General features: G+C 41.9%; 1 protein-coding gene across 6 annotated transcripts in view; it reads right to left on the reverse strand.

The window, feature by feature from the left end:
* The window catches only part of LOC139746029 (uncharacterized), a 271715-nt gene that overhangs the window by 235217 nt on the left and 14974 nt on the right, over positions 1–21524 (reverse strand). Inside the window, exon 1 of one of the 6 annotated variants that reach the window (XM_071656852.1) lies at positions 8551–8724. The exons of the other annotated variants lie outside the window; for them this stretch is intronic. The gene's annotated coding sequence lies outside the window, so the exon portion shown is untranslated. Of the gene's footprint in view, positions 1–8550; positions 8725–21524 lie in introns of those variants that run through there. 6 annotated transcript variants of the gene reach the window in all.

Consider the following 21524-nt stretch of genomic DNA (forward strand, 5'->3'; position numbering starts at 1 on the left):
GTAATTTGGAAACTATACTTTCTAGGATTTTCCAAGTATAGATCACATAACGCTCCTGTCTGCGCCCTGGGGAGTGTAGCCTCAGAGGTTTCAGTCGTTCGCGGTAATTCAGTTTCTTAACCACATTAATATTGGCTGTGAAATATTCATGAGATAATACCATCATTAGTTCTTGTCTTGAAGGTCTGCAGGATCCGGCTACCATCCTTCTGCATGAAGCAACCGTTGTTTTGTTGTGTTCGCTGAGGGTTCGGTCGCCAGACATTTGGTTCAAACGTCTTTCACATTATTCAACTGGTTTATGATATTGTGTCTGTCCGGTATTCTGTACTGTTTCTGATTTCTTCCGTTTCTTCATACTGAAGTTGAAACTTGTTTCCACTGAAAAGCATGTTGTACTAGGTTGGCAAGTTATGTATCACGAGAGCATGTTGTAGTGGAATGCCCAGTTATGTATCAAAAAAGCATCTTGCTGAATAATTCCTAATCCATGAACTTGCATGTTGTAATATATAATTAGCTAGAAGACAGTTGATTTCCTTATCTATTTCACAAATGCGAGAGTCTGGAAACAGACTGGGGACAATGTCAACTTTTGAGACTTGCTCACTCACATATTCCTCCGGCTTGCTTCTGGAGAGATTATGATCAAATCGAGGCCTTCTTTCCAGACGAACCATCCTCATTTCTTTTACATTTACTCGCGATGAACTTCCTCAACAAAGAAACATACCCACTTTGGAATTCGTCGAAGTCCTCTTGCAAGCTGATGCAATTTCCCTCATGACCTTTGCATAATCTGAAAACATGGGAAGGGGTAGGATGTCCGTGTCTTCAAGCACGTCACTTAACATAGATTAAGAGCAGTGGTCCCGAGACAGAACCCTGGGGAACTCCGCTGAGGGATCCTCAGGCACGTGTTCTTCCTTTCCTTCCACTCAGATATAATCTGTCCAGTAAAGGAGTCCTCCCCCCACCCCCAGTCCTTATTCCTGCCTGATGATCCGGGTTCTTAATCAGCCTCCCGAGTGGTACAGTGTCAAATGCTTATGTGTGTGTGTGTGTGTGTGTGTGTGTGTGTGTGTGTGTGTGTGTGTGTGTGTGTAAATTCTCGAACCCAACATGACGGCCGTCAATACAATACAGGTTTCTTCCTCCGAAACCCACACGGCCATGTCGACGACCAACACACACACACACTCACTCTCCTGCCTCAGTTCCCACCGACAAGGCACTGGCTCTTGACACATTGCCACAACACTTCAGACTACCACAAACACTGCGGGCTCATCATATCACCCCAAGACATACTCATGTTTCTTTTAAACACCAGGAGAGAGAGGAAAAAAAAAAAAACATCGTATCTCCAAGGGTGGAAGCTGGCTGGCAACCTGGTGTGTCATACTGTTGAACACGTCTCTTGCATATCATTAAAAAAAAATCTAAATTCGTCTGGCAAGGTCGTTCCCTTTCCCAAGCATACGAGCGTCATGTACTTGTTCGCATCACTCACACTGCACCCTTAACTGTCCCCCATCTGTCACTCTTCATACTGCCTGACTCACCCCTAGACTCATATGATGATAATGTGTGTCACACCACCCACCACTACCTCCCACAAGGCGAGCATATAGCAGGGAGGACGTGAACCATTACCCACCCGACAACTACCGTCATCCTGAAGTGGGAAGGGAAGATGGGTATACAGCAGCAGCAGCAGCAGCAGTGTAGGGGTAGCCCAACATCCTACTTCCCCGTTACACACACACACACACACACACACACACACACACACACACACCTCCCTTGGAAACACTCAGCTTTATGAAACCTACTGACAACAATATAAAGAGAAAAACTTAACGAAGCTTAACACGAAGCAAAACAAGAGGAGGAGGGGAAACGCCTCAGCTTGAGCTGTAACATCAAGAGTGAGTCAAACGGAGGAGGGACGATGACCCTTGGGGAGGAGGAGGAGGAGGAGGGGCTGTGGAGGGGTGCCTCCTCGCGTATCCATGCGATCCGGAGAGGGAGGGAGGGAGGGAGGGAGTCAGGAGAGGGAGGAAAGGAGTGAGGGAGGAGGAGAAGGAGGAGGAGGAGGAGGAGGAGGAACCACCATCCTTACATGTGGCGGTGCACCAGCACCCACCAGCACCAGCAGCAGCGAGCTCCACTTGTCTTCTATGGGCTTCCCGAAGCCCACGACGGTGGTGAGGACGAGCGATGGTCTTGCACCTTGACCCACGTCAGTCTCGTGACGTGCCATCCGACAGTATCCTCCCCAACACTACGACGGGGAAGCACGAAGTCTGGGGTCGTACGTACGCACGTGAAGACCGTCGCACCCACACACAACACAGACATCCGGGCAGTGTTTTCGAAGCCCGAACATGAATTTCCACAAGTGTTTATCACATAGTCAAGTAAAAAATCTGACAATATAATTCAACGCGGCGTTTCAGAAGAAAACATGGGTTGGTTGGGTGGTTGTTTGGGCTTCAGGCCAATCAACTGCCAAGGTTATTAAGGCCGTTAACGTAAAGTTACATATGTCAACCAAAAAAAAAAAAATCTTTAAAACACTTTAATAACACTTTCTTCAAGTGTTAAAGATAATTCTTAGGACCACGTACTCTTTAACACCTTATTCAGGTGTCAGAGATAATTCTATGACCACGTACACTTTAACATCTTCAGGTGTTAAGAGATAATTCTATGACCACGTACACTTTAACATCTTCTTCAGGTGTTAAAGACGATTCTATGACCACGTAAACTCTTACTCTGCAGAAGAAAACATCTTACGAATAAACTCTCAAAACTGCCAGCGTAGTTGTTCTTCTTCCTATTGTTCTCCACTCTCTCTCCTACACGACCGATGCAATAAAGTGCAGGGAAGGTGGCATTTAGTGGAGACGCCTGCCGCACCTCCGACCAAACGTGCAAATTTGGTTGCCACTGTATCAACCCCCACCCCTACCCTCCCTCGCCCCTTCATCTGATATGCCAATGCACTTTGTCCTGTGCCCCAGCAACGCCTACTGCCCAATAATTCACCCTACGCTCTCTCTCTCTCTCTCTCTCTCTCTCTCTCTCTCTCTCTCTCTCTCTCTCTCTCTCTCTCTCTCTCTATCTATCTATCTATCTATCTATCTCTATCTATCTATCTATCTATCTATCTATCTATCTATCTCTCCTTCCGTTACCTGTGCAGCCAGTTCGCGTCGACACGTCCGCTCCATACATAGTCCTGCCCCGCTGGGACGTATGTACAGCCACCTCCTGGTACCGCAAGGAGGTATGTGTGTGTTTATCACTTTCACGCACGGGGACGCCTGCTGCCGGGGCCATGCGCCGCCTGACGACCACCAGTGTGTGTGTGTCTGTGGCGCGGCCATGACGCAACCATGGTTCCCTATATCATCCTATCTACTACCTCCACAACACACACACACACACACACACACAAAATATTTAGGATCGTGTGCGTGTGTGTGTGTGTGTGTGTGTGTGTGTGTGTGTGTGTGTGATTACTAATTTGTACTGTAAGGGGAGGGAGTTGCTCACTCGTGAGGGTCCTATTTATTCAACGTTCTCTACTTCCGTACTTTATTTTTTTATAATTTCTATATGCTGTCTGCATCCTAACCATGTCCTCAGTCACCTTATTCCATTCATCCACCATTCTCTTAATTCAATAACATATCGTCTGGCTGCTATACCCCAACATCTCTCGAAGAACTGCTGTGTCTACCATCAGTCGATTGATGGATGTGATCATATCACTCCTCACTCGTCTCTCTTTCAAGGTGGGCAAATTTAAGGCCCCCAAGCCTTTCCCCACTATAACTCGACTCCATTAATACCGGTACCATCTTTGCTGCCCTCCTGTGGTTCTTCTTTAGGCGCGGTAACAAAACTTGAGAAGCATATTCTAGCTTTGGCCTTAATAAGAAAGATACGAACAGCATGTTATCTACTTCCATATCAATGAACCTTTATGATAAAGATATGAACAGCTTGTTATCTACTTCCGTATCAATGAACATTTATGATAAAGATACGAACAGCTCGCTATCTACTTCCATATGAATGAACCCGAATGTCATTCTGCTATTAGCTAGCATACAGTTGGTCTAAGGCCTTACCTATTCTCCTCAGGTGGGACTCTGGTGACACGAGTCTCCAAAAATCTTTTTGCCTGAATACGTTTGTAGGTCGCGATGGGAAGTGGAAAGCACGGAGGATTGCTTCAGCCTTCAAAGGGACGAACCTTAGAAGCCTCCAAAAGTCCGTGTCATCCACGGATTCCTGCGGCTTATTTCCTACTAGGCAATAATCATGCCCAGGTCTCTGTTGCTGGTGGCCCATCCACATTACTTTAACGTTGGCTCAGGATGAACTTCCATCAACCGTGTATCACCCCAGTTCTGGAGTCTGTCTAAGTCCCCTTGTCAGCCGATGCAATCCTCTGTGCTTTCCACTTCCTCGTGACCTTTAGATCACTTGCAAACATATTCAGGTAAATGCACACACCTGCCTAGTCATTAACATTCATATATATATATATATATATATATATATATATATATATATATATATATATATATATATATATATACATATATATATCTTTTTTTTTTTTTTGCTTTGTCGCTGTCTCCCGCGTTTGCGAGGTAGCGCAAGGAAACAGACGAAAGAAAATGGCCCAACCCACCCCCATACACATGTATATACATACGTCCACACACGCAAATGTATATACATACCTACACAGCTTTCCATGGTTTACCCCAGACGCTTCACATGCCCTGATTCAATCCACTGACAGCACGTCAACCCCAGTATACCACATCGCTCCAATTCACTCTATTCCTTGCCCTCCTTTCACCCTCCTGCATGTTCAGGCCCCGATCACACAAAATCTTTTTCACTCCATCTTTCCACCTCCAATTTGGTCTCCCTCTTCTCCTCGTTCCCTCCACCTCCGACACATATATCCTCTTGGTCAATCTTTCCTCACTCATTCTCTCCATGTGCCCAAACCATTTCAAAACACCCTCTTCTGCTCTCTCAACCACGCTCTTTTTATTTCCACACATCTCTCTTACCCTTACGTTACTTACTCGAACAAACCACCTCACACCACACATTGTCCTCAAACATCTCATTTCCAGCACATCCATCCTCCTGCGCACCACTCTATCCATAGCCCACGCCTCGCAACCATACAACACTGTTGGAACCACTATTCCTTCAAACATACCCATTTTTGCTTCCGAGATAATGTTCTTGACTTCCACACATTCTTCAATGCTCCCAGGATTTTCGCCCCCTCCCCCACCCTATGATTCACTTCCGCTTCCATGGTTCCATCTGCTGCCAGATCCACTCCCACATATCTAAAACACTTTACAATTTTGCGCGTGATCAAGATATTCCTGAGTCCATGGGGAAAATGAAACACGATAAGTTCCCAAGTGCTCTTTCGTGTAATAATCACATCATCAGGGGAGACATGAGAGAAAATATAACAGTCAGATGATATACATCTTCAGCACAGATGACAAAATTTCAAAAATACCATGAGCCGTATATGGGCCAAGACCTTCCTGCATCCTGGTGATGTCTTTCCTATAAATCTAAATACCTTCCAAGACCACCCCCCAACCCCCATTCCATCTCATTATTGTTGGAGCTATGGTGTCTTCCATTGCGAAAACCCTTCGTGAATTTTTCATGTAGTTCTTCACATATCCTTACATCATCTCGACAAATCTTCCCTCCGAATCCCCTAATACGCCTAAGCAGCTTCTCTTCAACTTACAATTCACCCCCTGATGAAGTTACGAAAACGTTCTGGATTTTCTCACTTGCATTGTCCCCATTACCCTTTCAAAGCTTCTTTGTTCCTCCTCAATTATCTTGCTATATTTGTTCTTTGCTTTCATATACCTTACAAATGCTGGCTGGCTAAAGTGCTGGTTATTCATGAATCAAAGCGAATCTTGCTCTACTGCTTTTTAACATCTTTTATTGAATCATTCCTCCATCTTTCTTAATCTTCCATCTATATATAAAGTCAGAGATACTTACGTTCTTAATCCTTCACTGTAAATTTCACAGAACCTTCCGCAAACACACACACACACACACACACACACACACACACGTCACTGACGTACAAGCAGACTTAACCATCACACACACACACACACACAGGCACCGCCCAGCACAAATCATGAGAAGAGGCCTTAAATTTGTCCACCTTGGAAAAAAAAAAAAAAGTAAAGGGTGGCCTCATTAGAATCTTCAAGTTTTTTTTGACCAATCCGATAGTGTCAACGATGAGCAGGTCTTCCAAAGATGCATGGGCAGTACAACAGCAGGCCATGAGATAAAATCAAACAAGAAACTTTTCTGAAACGATTCGATAATGTACCTGATACACCGTAAAAAAAATAAAGTAAGGTAAAGTACGACCCATCTGTGAGGGGAAGGGGTGGGTGTCCTCCTCCAAACAAGTACATGTAGTGGAATATATTGCATGATGAATTTTCTGCACGTGTACAACAAAGGTTGTATGACACTGGAGAGAGAGTCCAAGACGTGGGGACCACTTGAGTGTAAAACTCTCCACGTACTGCACAAATGGGTAATTACGTAGGGAAACACCATGGAACGTACGATGAAGGAAATTCTAAAAATGCCAGCACCATTCCGTGCAAAGTGTGCCAGACCAGCTAGTGTGTGGTGATAACGTAGGCCTATCAGCCGCGGCCTTCAACAGCCTGATTGAGCTTAGTCTCATGCCAAGCTGAGGGGGTATATAGGACATCTGAAACCCCCGTGAGGTAGGGTAAGGTCCCAAACCTGCCTGTAGGGGGAAAAGACCACTGACAGCATCGTAAAGGTATACGAAAGGTAAGGTAAGGTAAGGTAAAGTTTCAGTCCCAGCTATAGGGGTAAAAGACCTCCCACACCAGCGTAAGATATAAGTAAGGTAAGGTCCCAGACCCAGCTGTGGTTGTAAATCTCCGAAACCATCGTAAGGTAAGGGCCTTGACCCAGTTGCGGGGGAGTAGAAGACCTCTGAAAACATCGCAAGGTCAGGCAAGGGAAGGTCTCAAACACAGCCAGGGAGGGAATAAGACCTCCAAAATCAACGGAAGGTATTTGTAAGATAAGGTCCAAGACCAACATGTGGTGGTAAAAGAACTCCGAAACCATTTCAAGAAACGTACGGCAAGGTTTCATACCAAAGCTCTCCGAGTAGAAAGATCTGTCAAATTACAGTAAGAAATACGTAAGGTAAGGCTAAGTAAGACCCAGTTCTTATATAAGGAAAGGGTAGAAGTCCTCCAAAAGCCATCGTAAAAAGCCCACTTCCTCATTCAGGTATCATCTGAAATTCTGATCAAAAATGCAAGTTACTCCTATCCAATATTCTCATTTTCTATTTTGTTTATTTGTGTATCATGGAAAACGGAAGTTTCAAATCTAAGTAAACAATGTGGCGTGAATAAGGGCACCTCGCTAATTTCCCTCCCTATATTACTCCAAATTCTAAATTGCCATTACAGAACATACATCAAAAACAAAACTACATACGCACAAACACAAGCTAAAGAAAGATATATAAAGACAAAGTTACATTACACAAAAAAAGGCTACACACACATCAACATAAAACTCTACATATACTAACACATGGCTAAACGCACCCATTCAAAAAGCTCAACTCATACCAACACAAGGGAAAAAAAAGGCTCAACGCACTAACACAAGACTGAACACCCTAACATAAGGCTCTACTCACACACATACATAAGGTTAAATAGACATCACCACAAGGCTTAGCACACACTAACACAAGGTTAGAAACACACCAACATACTAAAAAATAAGGTCAATCACACTCCAACAGAAGACTTAACACACCAACAAAAGACTAAACACACAAACACAAGGCAAAACACACACAACACAGTGATACACATACATTCACACCAACGTAAAGTAAAACAGACACCAACACAATGCTATAACACACACACACACACACACACACACACACACACACACACATCTATCAACACAGGAGTAAACAAACTCCCACCCAAGTATATGACACACATTTCAAAATAAAAATAACAGCAACACATGGTTATAACACACACACACACACACATACACATCAACATAGGACTCAAGACTAAACACACTCTAACGCAGAGCTATAAAAAATAAACACATTAACACAGGACTTAATACACACTCCGCCACAATACTATTACATAACATACGTCAACACGGGACTAATCACACACACACACACACACACACACACACACACACACAAGGCAGCCGCGGCCACACGTCATTCACAACTCCACACACACAAATCAGCGCACGCCCCCAGCCCCTAGCTCAGCTGATGCTCACGTCACGTCTCCAGTTCTGGGAAGACGCGTGCCTGGCGCATCAATTCTCCAGCAACTAATCTCTCTCCGCACAGAGAAAACATGCCGCAAGTGCATACACACTGACCTGTTGAGAATATTAAACAATATCTGGTACGTGACTAGAGACAAATCCTCGGGGAGGTGCATGCGTGGTACATCCTGATGATGGAGGAGGACTGAGGAGAATGTGGTTATACAGCGCACACACGCACACACGCACCGTCAGGAAGCACCTGCCGCGCTGGGCACGCCTTACACACTGCCACACTCCCAGCCCCTCACCCGCTCTTCACCTCACACATCCAATATTCTGTATGTCTTCCCTCTCCTGAATCATTTCAAGCGGTATCTTTTCTAGTTTCCTTTCTTACGTATTTAAATATATATATGATGCAATAAATTCACAGAGGTGTGATATATATGCTGATAACCATGAGAAAAATAAAATGAAACAGAAAGTCCCGAGTGCAATTTCGTGTATTACATCTTCAGGCGAGAACTTGCAATATGGAATATGGTTATTCCTTGTTCTCCCCTGAAGATGTAGCATACGAAAGTGCATGGCGGTTAAGTATAATAATAATAATAATAATAATAATAATAATAATAATAATAACATAATATACTATGCATAATATACTATACATGTGATTGTTATGGACAATCACATGTTTACCAAATAACGTCCTAGCTTCGTCTCTTCGATGTATATCAACTGACTTATATTTCTCTCTTGTGTCTCCCCTGATGATGTGATTATTACACGAAAGTGCACTTGGGAACTTATCGTGTTTCATTTTCCCCGTGGACTCATAGGAATATATATATATATATATATATATATATATATATATATATATATATATATATATATATATATATATATATACATATATATATATATATATATATATATATATATATATATATATATATATATATATATAAAGTGTGGTAAAGTGTGTGGAAGAAGAAAGTTAAGAGTAAATGTGAATAAGAGCAAGGTTATTAGGTACAGTAGGGTTGAGGGTCAAGTCAATTGGGAGGTGAGTTTGAATGGAGAAAAACTGGAGGAAGTGAAGTGTTTTAGATATCTGGGAGTGGATCTGGCAGCGGATGGAACCATGGAAGCGGAAGTGGATCATAGGGTGGGGGAGGGGGCGAAAATTCTGGGGGCCTTGAAGAATGTGTGGAAGTCGAGAACATTATCTCGGAAAGCAAAAATGGGTATGTTTGAAGGAATAGTGGTTCCAACAATGTTGTATGGTTGCGAGGCGTGGGCTATGGATAGAGTTGTGCGCAGGAGGATGGATGTGCTGGAAATGAGATGTTTGAGGACAATGTGTGGTGTGAGGTGGTTTGATCGAGTGAGTAACGTAAGGGTAAGAGAGATGTGTGGAAATAAAAAGAGTGTGGTTGAGAGAGCAGAAGAGGGTGTTTTGAAGTGGTTTGGGCACATGGAGAGGATGAGTGAGGAAAGATTGACCAAGAGGATATATGTGTCGGAGGTGGAGGGAACAAGGAGAAGAGGGAGACCAAATTGGAGGTGGAAAGATGGAGTGAAAAAGATTTTGTGTGATCGGGGCCTGAACATGCAGGAGGGTGAAAGGCGGGCAAGGAATAGAGTGAATTGGAGCGATGTGGTATACCGGGGTTGACGTGCTGTCAGTGGATTGAATCAAGGCATGTGAAGCGTCTGGGGTGAACCATGGAAAGCTGTGGAGGTATGTATATTTGCGTGTGTGGACGTATGTATATACATGTGTATGGGGGGGGTTGGGCCATTTCTTTCGTCTGTTTCCTTGCGCTACCTCGCAAACGCGGGAGACAGCGACAAAGTATAAAAAAAATATATATATATATATATATATATATATATATATATATATATATATATATATATATATATATATTGGAAAGGATCACAATTTTGCGCGTGATCAAGATATTCCTATGAGTCCACGGGGAAGATGTGTTTCATTTTCCCCGTGGACTCATAAGAATATATATATATATATATATATATATATATATATATATATATATATATATATATATATATATATATATACATTATATATATAATTATATATGTATATATATATATATATATATATACATATATATATATATATATATATATATATATATATATATATATATATATATATATATATATATATATATATGCAACAGTCACCACAAGGAAAGAGAAAATAAAAACGGTGACTACTTTCCTTTAATACATCCTCAGACAGACTCAGTCTGATGACATATTAAACGAAAGTAGTTTTTATTTTCTCTTCCCAGAGGTGATTTTTACATATATCTCTTCAGCGTTGAACAATGTAAGGAAGTCGAGAACGTTATCTTGGAAAGCAAAAATGGGTATGTTTGAAGGAATAGTGGTTCCAACAATGTTATATGGTTGCGAGGCGTGGGCTATAGATAGAGTTGTGCGGAGGAGGGTGGATGTGCTGTAAATGAGATGTTTGAGGACAATATGTGGTGTGAGGTGGTTTGATCGAGTAAGTAATAATAGGGTAAGAGTGATGTGTGGTAATAAAAAGAGTGTGGTTGAGAGAGCAGAAGAGGGTGTTTTGAAGTGGTTTGGTCACACGGAGAGAATGTGTGAGGAAAGGTTGACAAAGAGGATATATGTGTCAGAGGTGGAGGGAACGAGAAGTAGGAGACCAAACTGGAGGTGGAAAAATGGAGTGAAAAAGCTTTTGAGTGATCGTGGCCTGAACATGCAGGTGAGTGAAAGGCGTGCAAGGAATAGAGTGAATTGGAACGATGTGGTATACCGGGGTCGACGTGCTGTCAATGGATTGAACCAGGACATGTGAAGATTCTGGGGTAAACCATGGAAATTTTTGTGGGGCCTGGATGTGGAAAGGGAGCTGTGGTTTCGGTGCATTATACATGACAGCTAGAGACTGAGTGTGAACGAATGAGGCCTTTGTTGTCTTTTCCTAACGCTAACTCGCGCACATGGGGGGTAGGGGGTTGTTATTTCACGTGTGGCGGGGTAGCGAGGTAGCGCCAGGAAACAGACGAAGAATGTCCCATCCACTCATAAACTCATACATATGCATAAACGCCCATACACGCTCGTAACGCAGGACCCACTCTAAAGGAAATATTGGGACACCCCCCATTAACTGGCATCCTCCACATCCTTCCTACCACGCCACACACTTCATTAATATTCGGAGAGCGCGCTCGTGGTAACCCAAGACGAGAGAAAACCATCAGCAAACAAACACGCGGCAGTTCATTACGACAATGCCTGTAAATTGGATGAAGTTTTGACACCAATATCTACTACGGCTTCGCTAAACTGGAACGGTCAGCCTATCAAGCAGCGTTACCAGGTGTGGCTGTGATATCCGCATATCATGAAGCACCGCCAGCAAAATCACACGAAATGAAGACTGATAAAAACCCTCCCAAGCACATATGAGGCACCATTATAAAACATTATGAAGAAAAAAAAAGCTATCACGAAATACCAAAAGCACATTATACAAAACGGAATATAATTAACCCCATATAAATATGACATACCATACACAGTAGAAAAAAAAAATCATATGTCATCTTTATGAAGTATAAGACTCACATTTTTACAAAACAGAAACATATCTACTTTTTCAAAACATATCAGCTCATGATCAACGGGAGGGAGAGGCGAGAGGGAGGAGGAGGAGGAGGAGGAAGGAAAAACATAGATCTTTACGCGGAACAATGTAGCCCAGCAACGGGATCATCATGAGTGGCCTTGACTTAACCTTCCACGTATTGCAAAAGTAATGAGTGTGCTGGCCGGCCTGAAGGTCGCAGCGCACCACACTATCCCTCTCCCCGGCACCCACTACGATATACGTACCTGACCCCAACCAACGCCACGAAACGAAGGGAAATGTAACAGAAAATCTGAAACGAAAAGCGACAGTATGTTGCTGCTATACAGATGAACTAGTGATGGAGTGTTCCAAAAGGAACTGCAAAAAAAAAAGGGGGGAAAATGACGATTCTGCTGATCTTTCTTTTCGTGGCCTCTGGTCCTCCTGTGTACTTACTTCTGATACTAGGCCACGTAGGTGTACCTCCCTGACGTCAAGCCACGCGTGTGAACCTACCGGAAAACACCAGAAACACAGAACCCTGACGACAACGGATCTCTATACAAAGACGCACCTGTGGCTCGACATAACCTGGAACTTTATGTAATGTACTGAATATGTCTTCAACAATGCTTGATAAAACAAGTTACAAATAAAATAAGAAACGCTCATATTTCGTGGGAATTATATTTTTCGATATCTACAAACAAAATCCACGACTGTATAGGAATTTATAAGAAACACCCAGTAATATCTTACAGTAAACGGAAGTTGAGATGAAACATTATATCTGTGAGGTTTTACTAGTATTTTTCCACTTGCATTTTTACCTCAGTGAAAAACATTATATCTGCGAGGTTTTACTAGTATTTTTCACCTTGCATTTTTACCTCAGTGAAAAACAACGTATAAATCTAAGGTGATTGTCATACAAAAAAAAATCTTTCCAACAATGAAATTCGAAGTGACAAAATTCGAAAGATAAAAACTGACAACACTTAAACATTCAAGAGTTATCTAAATAACTGCTTTAGATTTCTCGATATGCTAAAAGGGTAGGAATCAAATCAAACTAAACTCGTTTTTGAATGGCATTCAAACTCATGCTTGGAACAGGAGTGGAACGAACGATCTATACAAGACACAGCTCACCACAGACTTCGGTGGCCTTCTAACCTCATAGCTTTGTCCGCAAAGAAGCTGTCGTGTTACTCCTCCCTGCCTTAGTCAAAATGCCATAGGTCTTGGACCACCATCCTACATGACCGCAACATCCTGGCTATTCCGGTACGCTTTCCGACGTCCAAGGACTCCACTCACGGCCCTTTTCAAATTCCGTGTTGAAGTCCATCGTCTAATAGTATTAAACAACACACGACAAAGGTTCCAATAATACCATTCGTAATGACAGCGCTGTAGTTTAAATAGTTCATAATGACGCTAAAATCCCACTCTTAAAAGTTCAACTTACCTAGATACCCAAACAGCTCGGCAGGTTAGCAGTGAGTTGGTTTACTACTTGAAAGCGTTAAGCAAAATGCCTCAAATCCTCTTTGGAATCAGAGATTATATCCAATATTTTGCATCAAGAAAAGAAGTCAATATCTTTACAATTTTTCCCTTCCCTTTTTTTCCCTTCTTTCCTTTCTAATGACCTCTCCCAAACGCAAACAAATCCTACCGATTTCCCCAACTCGTAAAAGCAAAATGTTCTCCCCGTAAATCAATAGAAAAAGCCTCAAACAAACCCCTCAAATTCTCTCAGCCATATATGATTCCACCTGAGATCAATGCCTCTAATCATATGTCAATAATAACCATTACAAAAAAATAAATCCACCTACACAATGTACTTCACAGTACAAAACTAGTGAATGGTATATATGTACTTTACTCTTTCGTTCCCTTTACACATTTTGTGCATTTTTTTTTTTTTTTTCATTTACACGCGTGACGTTGCTGTGCCTGGCTGGGACAATGAATAAGCAATATAGAGATGTAATATTCAGTGAATGGCTACATGATCCTGCACTCCAGAACATTCGAACTTTGAAGGCCACTATAGAAATACCATAGATGCCTGCCATCGTTTAATAACATACGTTTTCTTTGTGATATCTTAATGTTTTTATTTCATAATTCTTATATTTTCTTTGAACTTTTCTTTGAGCTACAGTTAATTTAATAAACCGTTACCAACAATTGAATAAACTGTTAGCTCCAGTTTACTTCCAGTTTACTTCACAAGCAGTAAGCTAGATATTTGTATAAACTAATATCGTCTGCAGTTAATTGTGCAAACAGTTGCATCAGTTAACTGAACAAAATCCTTATCCGCATTAGCTGTATATAAAGTCACCTGCAGTTATTTGTATAAACTGTATTAAACATAAGCTGCAATCTATTACATACATCGTTAGCTGCAATTGTATTACACCTTTACCGGCAGCAATTAACTGTATAAACCCTTCGCAACAGTTTACTGTTTAATTCGTTAACTTCAGCTAACTGTGTATAAGCCGTAAGCATCAGTTTATTGTATAAAGCTTTAGCTGCAACTGAATATACCGTTGGCAACGGTTTACTTTATAAATCGCGATATACTTTACTAAATAAAGGGTTATGAACTGTATAAACAGTTAAGCTACAGTTTAATGTACAAAAAAAAAATAGCTGCACTTAATTGTATAAACCGTTACGGTAGCTTTTAAAATACTTCAGCGCCACGACGGTGCGACCCTTGGGTATAACAGCCCGCCCTTTAAACCTGGCCCTTAGGGAGATCAGGTTAAAAGACACGCCATCATACCCAAGGGTCGCACCGCCGTGCTCAAGGGTCGCACAGCCGTGCGCACGGGTCATGTCTTCCTATACACAGATCACACCGTCGTGCTGTGCTCTTAGGGTCGCTCCGTCAAGCCCCATGGTGTGGCACAGCCGTGCTCAAGGGTCGCACAGCCGTGCGCATGGGTCAATGTACATCTTCGTGCACACAGATCCTACCGTCGTGCTCTGCTCGTGGGGTCGCTCCGTCGAGCCCGAGGGGTGGTGCAGCCGTGCTCAACGGGTCGTACGTACGTACCAAGTCGAGCTAATGGGGGTTAAGTCTCCCTTTGGGGTCAGGCAAGTGGGTGGCGTCGGGGGTATAGCAGCGATCACGCTGTGGGCGAGGAAGGAACCACCTAAGTGTCAGGTGAAGCTGTGCAAGTGCCGAGCTGGCTCCAGCCAAGCTGCCTTGGTCACCGAGGCCGCCATCCCCGTGACCACCGGCACACACACACACACACACACACACACACTAGCTTATGCCAGGTGTGTGTGTGTGTGTGTGTGTGTGTGTGTGTGTGTGTGTGTGTGTGTACATATACTGTATACAGGAGTAAAAGACACGGTACATACACACAAGGTTAAGAAAGAGACAACACGAGTGTGTAAGGCTCTATCTTCGCAATATACATACAATAATCACATACGTACACTAAAGATAAGGCTAAAGGAGTGGAGAACTGGAACTCCATTCCCCTACAGTACACACAGGTAATTCGGCACATAAGGGAAGTACGAGTGATGAGGAGGAGGACTGCATGGACTTACTATGGGACTTAATCAATCTCCTAAATTCTCACATATACATTTGATGCAATTCTACCGAAGTAGTAAATACCAAGTCATTAATGAGGGTGGGTCAAGACGAGAGACCTGTAGATAAATATGATCTAGCACGAACTACACAGCAGGAATTTGTTTGTGAGAGAGGGATAGGGGAGTCGACGCTGCCCCTAACTTGTCATCAGGACTCAACGTTTGACGAACTTTACAGGAGACAAATTGTCTGCTGGTAATTATCAGAATCGCAATCAAGACTACGGATAATGAAATAATCAGCAAATTGTTAACAAAGTCTATTCAGTTAAAATCAAGACTACGAATAAAGAAATATTCTGAAAACTGTTATCAAAGACTATTCGGTTAACACTACAAAAATTATTCTGAGGTTGGGTCACCGCACTTAATAATTGCACAAAGGAACAAACAAATACAGAGGTTCAGAGAAGGGCAACAAAGTTGGTACCTGAAGTAATAAGAGTTCAAGAACTGCGAGAGATTTGAGGCAATGAATTTATCCACCGTAAAAGGGACTGGACTAGAGAGGATGACTTCACCACCACCACTCTCAAGTTCCTCCACCAGCCAGATGATCTCAACACAGATCAGTTTTTCGAAACATGCAAAGACAGGACAATCTAAGGCCAAGCAAGAAACTTGTTTGCGAAAATGTAAAAAAAAAAAAAAAAAAAATACTTTTATGGTCCATTCAATGTGGCAGATAATGAAATCGTTAAATGAAGAAACTGAAAATGGTGAGAACATGCTAAAGTTTAAAAAGCTGTGTGACAAATACATTTCAAGAAAGGGGCCCCTAAGTGAATAAGACTTCCTCCCTGCACTGTGCAAAATTGGTATTAACAAACTTGAGCCCTAATCCCTGTGAACTATCAAAGGTTTTAATGTCCCAATACAATCAATGTTCTAAGACAATGCTAGTCAACTCTCAAAAGTTTGAATTCAATATCCTAAGCCAGTTCCCGTCAACTTGCATTTTTTCAATGTCTAGAGATAACCACGGTCAACTCTCATAAGTCCATATGTCCAAAAAAAAAAAAAAAAATCATGAATCAATAAGTTTCAAAGCCCTAACACAATCCTAACCAGCTCTCACGAGTTTCAATAAACTTTCAAGCGTTTGTGCTTCCCAAGGCAATCCAGAAAAATCTCCACACGTTTCAATGTCCCAAGACTACACTCGAGCCCTTATAAGTTTCAACCTCCTCGAGCGATGTCAGTGAACTTCCCTAAGTTTTACTTTCTCAGAAAAGTCCCAAAGAACTGGATTCGATTTTCCAGGGCTTTCCCACTGAACTCAAAAGTGACAGGCTAGTTAAGCACAGACACACAGACACACACACACACACACACACACACACACACACACGGAGTCTATCCTTGGACAATCGCAGTCATCTTTCGTAAGTCTGTCCCTAAGAGGATCCCTGTGAACCTCAAAAAGTTTCAATGTCCCAAAACCATCCCAATTCCTGTGAATTCGCACGTAGCCAAAGACACTTCAAGTCAAACACGTCTTATTGTCCCCGCACAATCCCTCACTGTCCCGAGACAATCCCAGCGAACTCGTTTCAATATCCCAAGGCAATGCCAATGAATCTCACATTAGTGTCGACGTCCCACGAAAATCATAATGAGTTCCCAATCTTCACTGCCCAACTGCAACGCTAACCTCAAGCCAAAAAGCAAACACCACATTCATTGCTTCCTCAACACGCGTGTGACGACGTTCTAATTCTTCGTACTCACTAGCACCTCCATGGTTCAATATGTATGCGATCAACAAAGCGAGGCGTTCTAATGTCACCCTCCCCAACCCGTCTATACAACTTTAACTATGAGTGACAGGCGAGTTAAGCACACACACACACACACACACACACACACACACACACAGCCTATCCTACACGAAACGCCCCTCTCCCCTCTCCATCCCAAAGCCCTACTCTCTTCTTCCGCAATAGTCCATTATATATTCACATCACATAAGGTATGGTGACGGATAGGGGCTCCTTCGAAAATGTTATGCATAATTCTCCATGTACTCCCATATCGTTAATCAGATGTAATGTCTGGTCCACTGAAAGAGAATATATGTCAATCCTCATCTGCATTCATTTCTACAGCTGGTTTATGTCCGGCTCTTAAGATATTCATACAACGAGGCTTGGTATACCCTTAAAAAGTAGTGCTGGGTAACTTTTAAGAATAAACTAATCAAAAAGCTCATATATTAATCACTGTGGAAAGTGCATACCCTAACTTTCTGTTGATGCAACTGAAACATGATTCTTTAATAAAGCCAATAATTTACTTTAAGAAAATAGGAAAAAAAAACAGCCTAGATCTTAAAAAAAAAAAAATCCATGCGCTCATCTTTCAAAAAGCTGTTGAAAGCCACGTTATTTTCTTTCAAATTAAGTAGAAAAGATTACTTCAACCCTTAAAAATACTATCTAAAAGCCCAACTGTAATTCATCTCTTCAAAGAAAAAATAGTTGAATGCCTACTCTTATAAAGAGATAATACTGAAAGCTCCATTACAAAGTATAGTTTTACAACTAAAAACACTTCACTTCCTTTAAACAAACAAAAAAAAAGGGAAAATGGTTGAATGTCTAGCTCTTCCCTTAAAACTACTTATAGGGCTGTATTAATCGTTCGATCTGCCTAAAGAGTCTACAGGCAGATGATGATCCAGAGCGAGCTTAAAGTTTACACACAAAGATCTACCACTAATACTAATGCACTGTCATTTTCATTAAAAAAAAAAAAAAAAGGTTATGCGAGTGAATCCATCCAGAGCCACCACCTCTCAATCCGTCTTCACAGACTCAAGACGAAGTTTCCAGGTTATCAAGAGTCTTTTAACTTAAGAGTGACGTAAATTCTGCTGTCAATATCGGCAAGAATGGACACATTGATTTTTTCTTTACAAAAATTGTGACGATTATGGGACCTTGCTGATATCATGGTTGAGCCAGAGAAGCATTTTTTTTTCTCTCTCTCTTTTATACAAAAATGCAACGATTAAGGACACTCGCTGATATCATGGTCGAGCCAGAGCATTAGAAGAATCAATTAAAAGTCACTTTCTTCAGGTGTTGACAGACTTACCTGGTGTAAGACCACTGTAAGAGCTGAAAGAAAGTAAAGTGTACGAACGTTTCAAGTGTTCACGTTACAGTCATTTCCTACAGTACAAAAGAACATAATTGTTATCACAGGAGCACTTCCATTTTCTGGAAGGAAACTGGGTAAATCCCAAATGACCTAACCTCCTTAAAGCTACTTGAATCCTTAATGAGGTACACATTTCAAAACTTAGCAGCTGAAGTTACAAATCAAATCAACTGGAAAGTGTAACCCATGTAGCTAAAGTAAGTCTTGTAATCAAATCAACTGGAAAGTAACCCATGTAGCTAAAGTGAGTCTTGTAATCAGATGCTGCTACACATAGCACCATCAGAACTACACTCCATTAAAGAAAAGGGTACGGTGGCGCTTTAATGTGTTTCTGAACTTAACATAATTCTAATCTACATATGTACAGGAGATGACTAACCATGACATTCGAGCCTCTGCCAGGCTAACAAGGGGAGACTATAAACATTAATCATGTCGCGTTTACGAAATGTTTGTTGCATGAAAATTTCGTCGGTGTCTCAGCAAGTTACAGAGGAAATCTGGATGTTATTTCGTAAAAATTTCCCGCTCCAGAGCACATGCAAGAATATTACAACGAATCAGCAACGTCAATGTCGTTGACATGATTCTACAACATTCAAACTCGACAACTGTATCATAAATGAATAGAGTCCCTACCATAGTACCGAATGGCCCATCCGCTTCAGAAGAAGCCTATAAAAGTTTAAAAAGAGGTAGATGAAACGATTCCCTTACCACAGTACCTAATGGCCCGTCCGCTTCAGAGAAAACCTAAAAAGTTGAGAAACAGGAACAATATGCTGCATGGTACCAGTAAAGGAGGCGGATGTTTACACTGCACGTCAGCTGCTCCTGGCTGCCTTGTATGATCCATCATGCCGGCTTGGCAAATAATTGTTGAGCAATATACCATTATAACGACGAACTTTTTTCATAGGCGCAGATATCAAATGTTACAATATACTCTGTTGCTAGCTGCCAGTCCGCCTTCTTACATAATGCTAACACTCGCATACTAGTCATAAACCACACAAAGCTGTAGTCATTTTAACCTTTGAAAACTCAGTTAGCTCTTTGTTTCCAACATCTTCGACAGCATGATCGTCTGGAGCACAGCTGTAGATAATAAATCTATCAATTTGGATAATCTTCTTGATATAAGATATGACTGAACAGCAGACTGTATACATACGAGATATAGGCTATGACTATATGTATGATACAACAGAAAACGCATTAGCCACAGGAGGCCCATTTTATGAGAAAAAAATATAATTAATGACCTCCATTTGAATATATATATATATATATATATATATATATATATATATATATATATATATATATATATATGTTTATGGATGGGGTTGTTAGGGAGGTAAATGCAAGAGTCCTGGAAAGAGGGGCAAGTATGAAGTCTGTTGGGGATGAGAGAGCTTGGGAAGTGAGTCAGTTGTTGTTCGCTGATGATACAGCGCTGGTGGCTGATTCATGTGAGAAACTGCAGAAGCTGGTGACTGAGTTTGGTAAAGTGTGTGGAAGAAAGTTAAGAGTAAATGTGAATAAGAGCAAGGTTATTAGGTACAGTAGGGGTGAGGGTCAAGTCAATTGGGAGGTGAGTTTGAATGGAGAAAAACTGGAGGAAGTGAAGTGTTTTAGATATCTGGGAGTGGATCTGTCAGCGGATGGAACCATGGAAGCGGAAGTGGATCATAGGGTGGGGGAGGGGGCGAAAATTTTGGGAGCCTTGAAAAATGTGTTGAAGTCGAGAACATTATCTCGGAAAGCAAAAATGGGTATGTTTGAAGGAATAGTGGTTCCAACAATGTTGTATGGTTGCGAGGCGTGGGCTATGGATAGAGATGTGCGCAGGAGGATGGATGTGCTGGAAATGAGATGTTTGAGGACAATGTGTGGTGTGAGGTGGTTTGATCGAGTAAGTAACGTAAGGGTAAGAGAGATGTGTGGAAATAAAAAGAGTGTGGTTGAGAGAGCAGAAGAGGGTGTTTTGAAATGGTTTGGGCACATGGAGAGAATGAGTGAGGAAAGATTGACCAAGAGGATATATGTGTCGGAGGTGGAGGGAACGAGGAGAAGAGGGAGACCAAATTGGAGGTGGAAAGATGGAGTGAAAAAGATTTTGTGTGATCGGGGCCTGAACATGCAGGAGGGTGAAAGGAGGGCAAGGAATAGAGTGAATTGGAGCGATGTGGTATACAGGGGTTGACATGCTATCAGTGGATTGAATCAAGGCATGTGAAGCGTCTGGGGTAAACCATGGAAAGCTGTGTAGGTATGTATATTTGCGTGTGTGGACGTGTGTATGTACATGTGTATGGGGGGGGGGGGGGGGGGACGGGCCATTTCTTTCGTCTGTTTCCTTGCGCTACCTCGCAAACGCGGGAGACAGCGACAAAGTATAAAAAAAAAATATATATATATATATATATATATATATATATATATATATATATATATATATATATTACAATTATGATCACTTCAGATTACCATCCTGCCCTGGAAATTCTCAGTAAGCCAACCAATTAAGTCCGCCAGAAACCAAAAGTCAGTCTGGTGATACTGTATTTACCTATGTGGAGCGAGCGCAGGCCAAGCAGAAGTGCGTGTTCACAAT

Source organism: Panulirus ornatus, chromosome 4 (genome assembly GCF_036320965.1).
Source record: "Panulirus ornatus isolate Po-2019 chromosome 4, ASM3632096v1, whole genome shotgun sequence".
Taxonomy (NCBI): domain Eukaryota; kingdom Metazoa; phylum Arthropoda; class Malacostraca; order Decapoda; family Palinuridae; genus Panulirus; species Panulirus ornatus.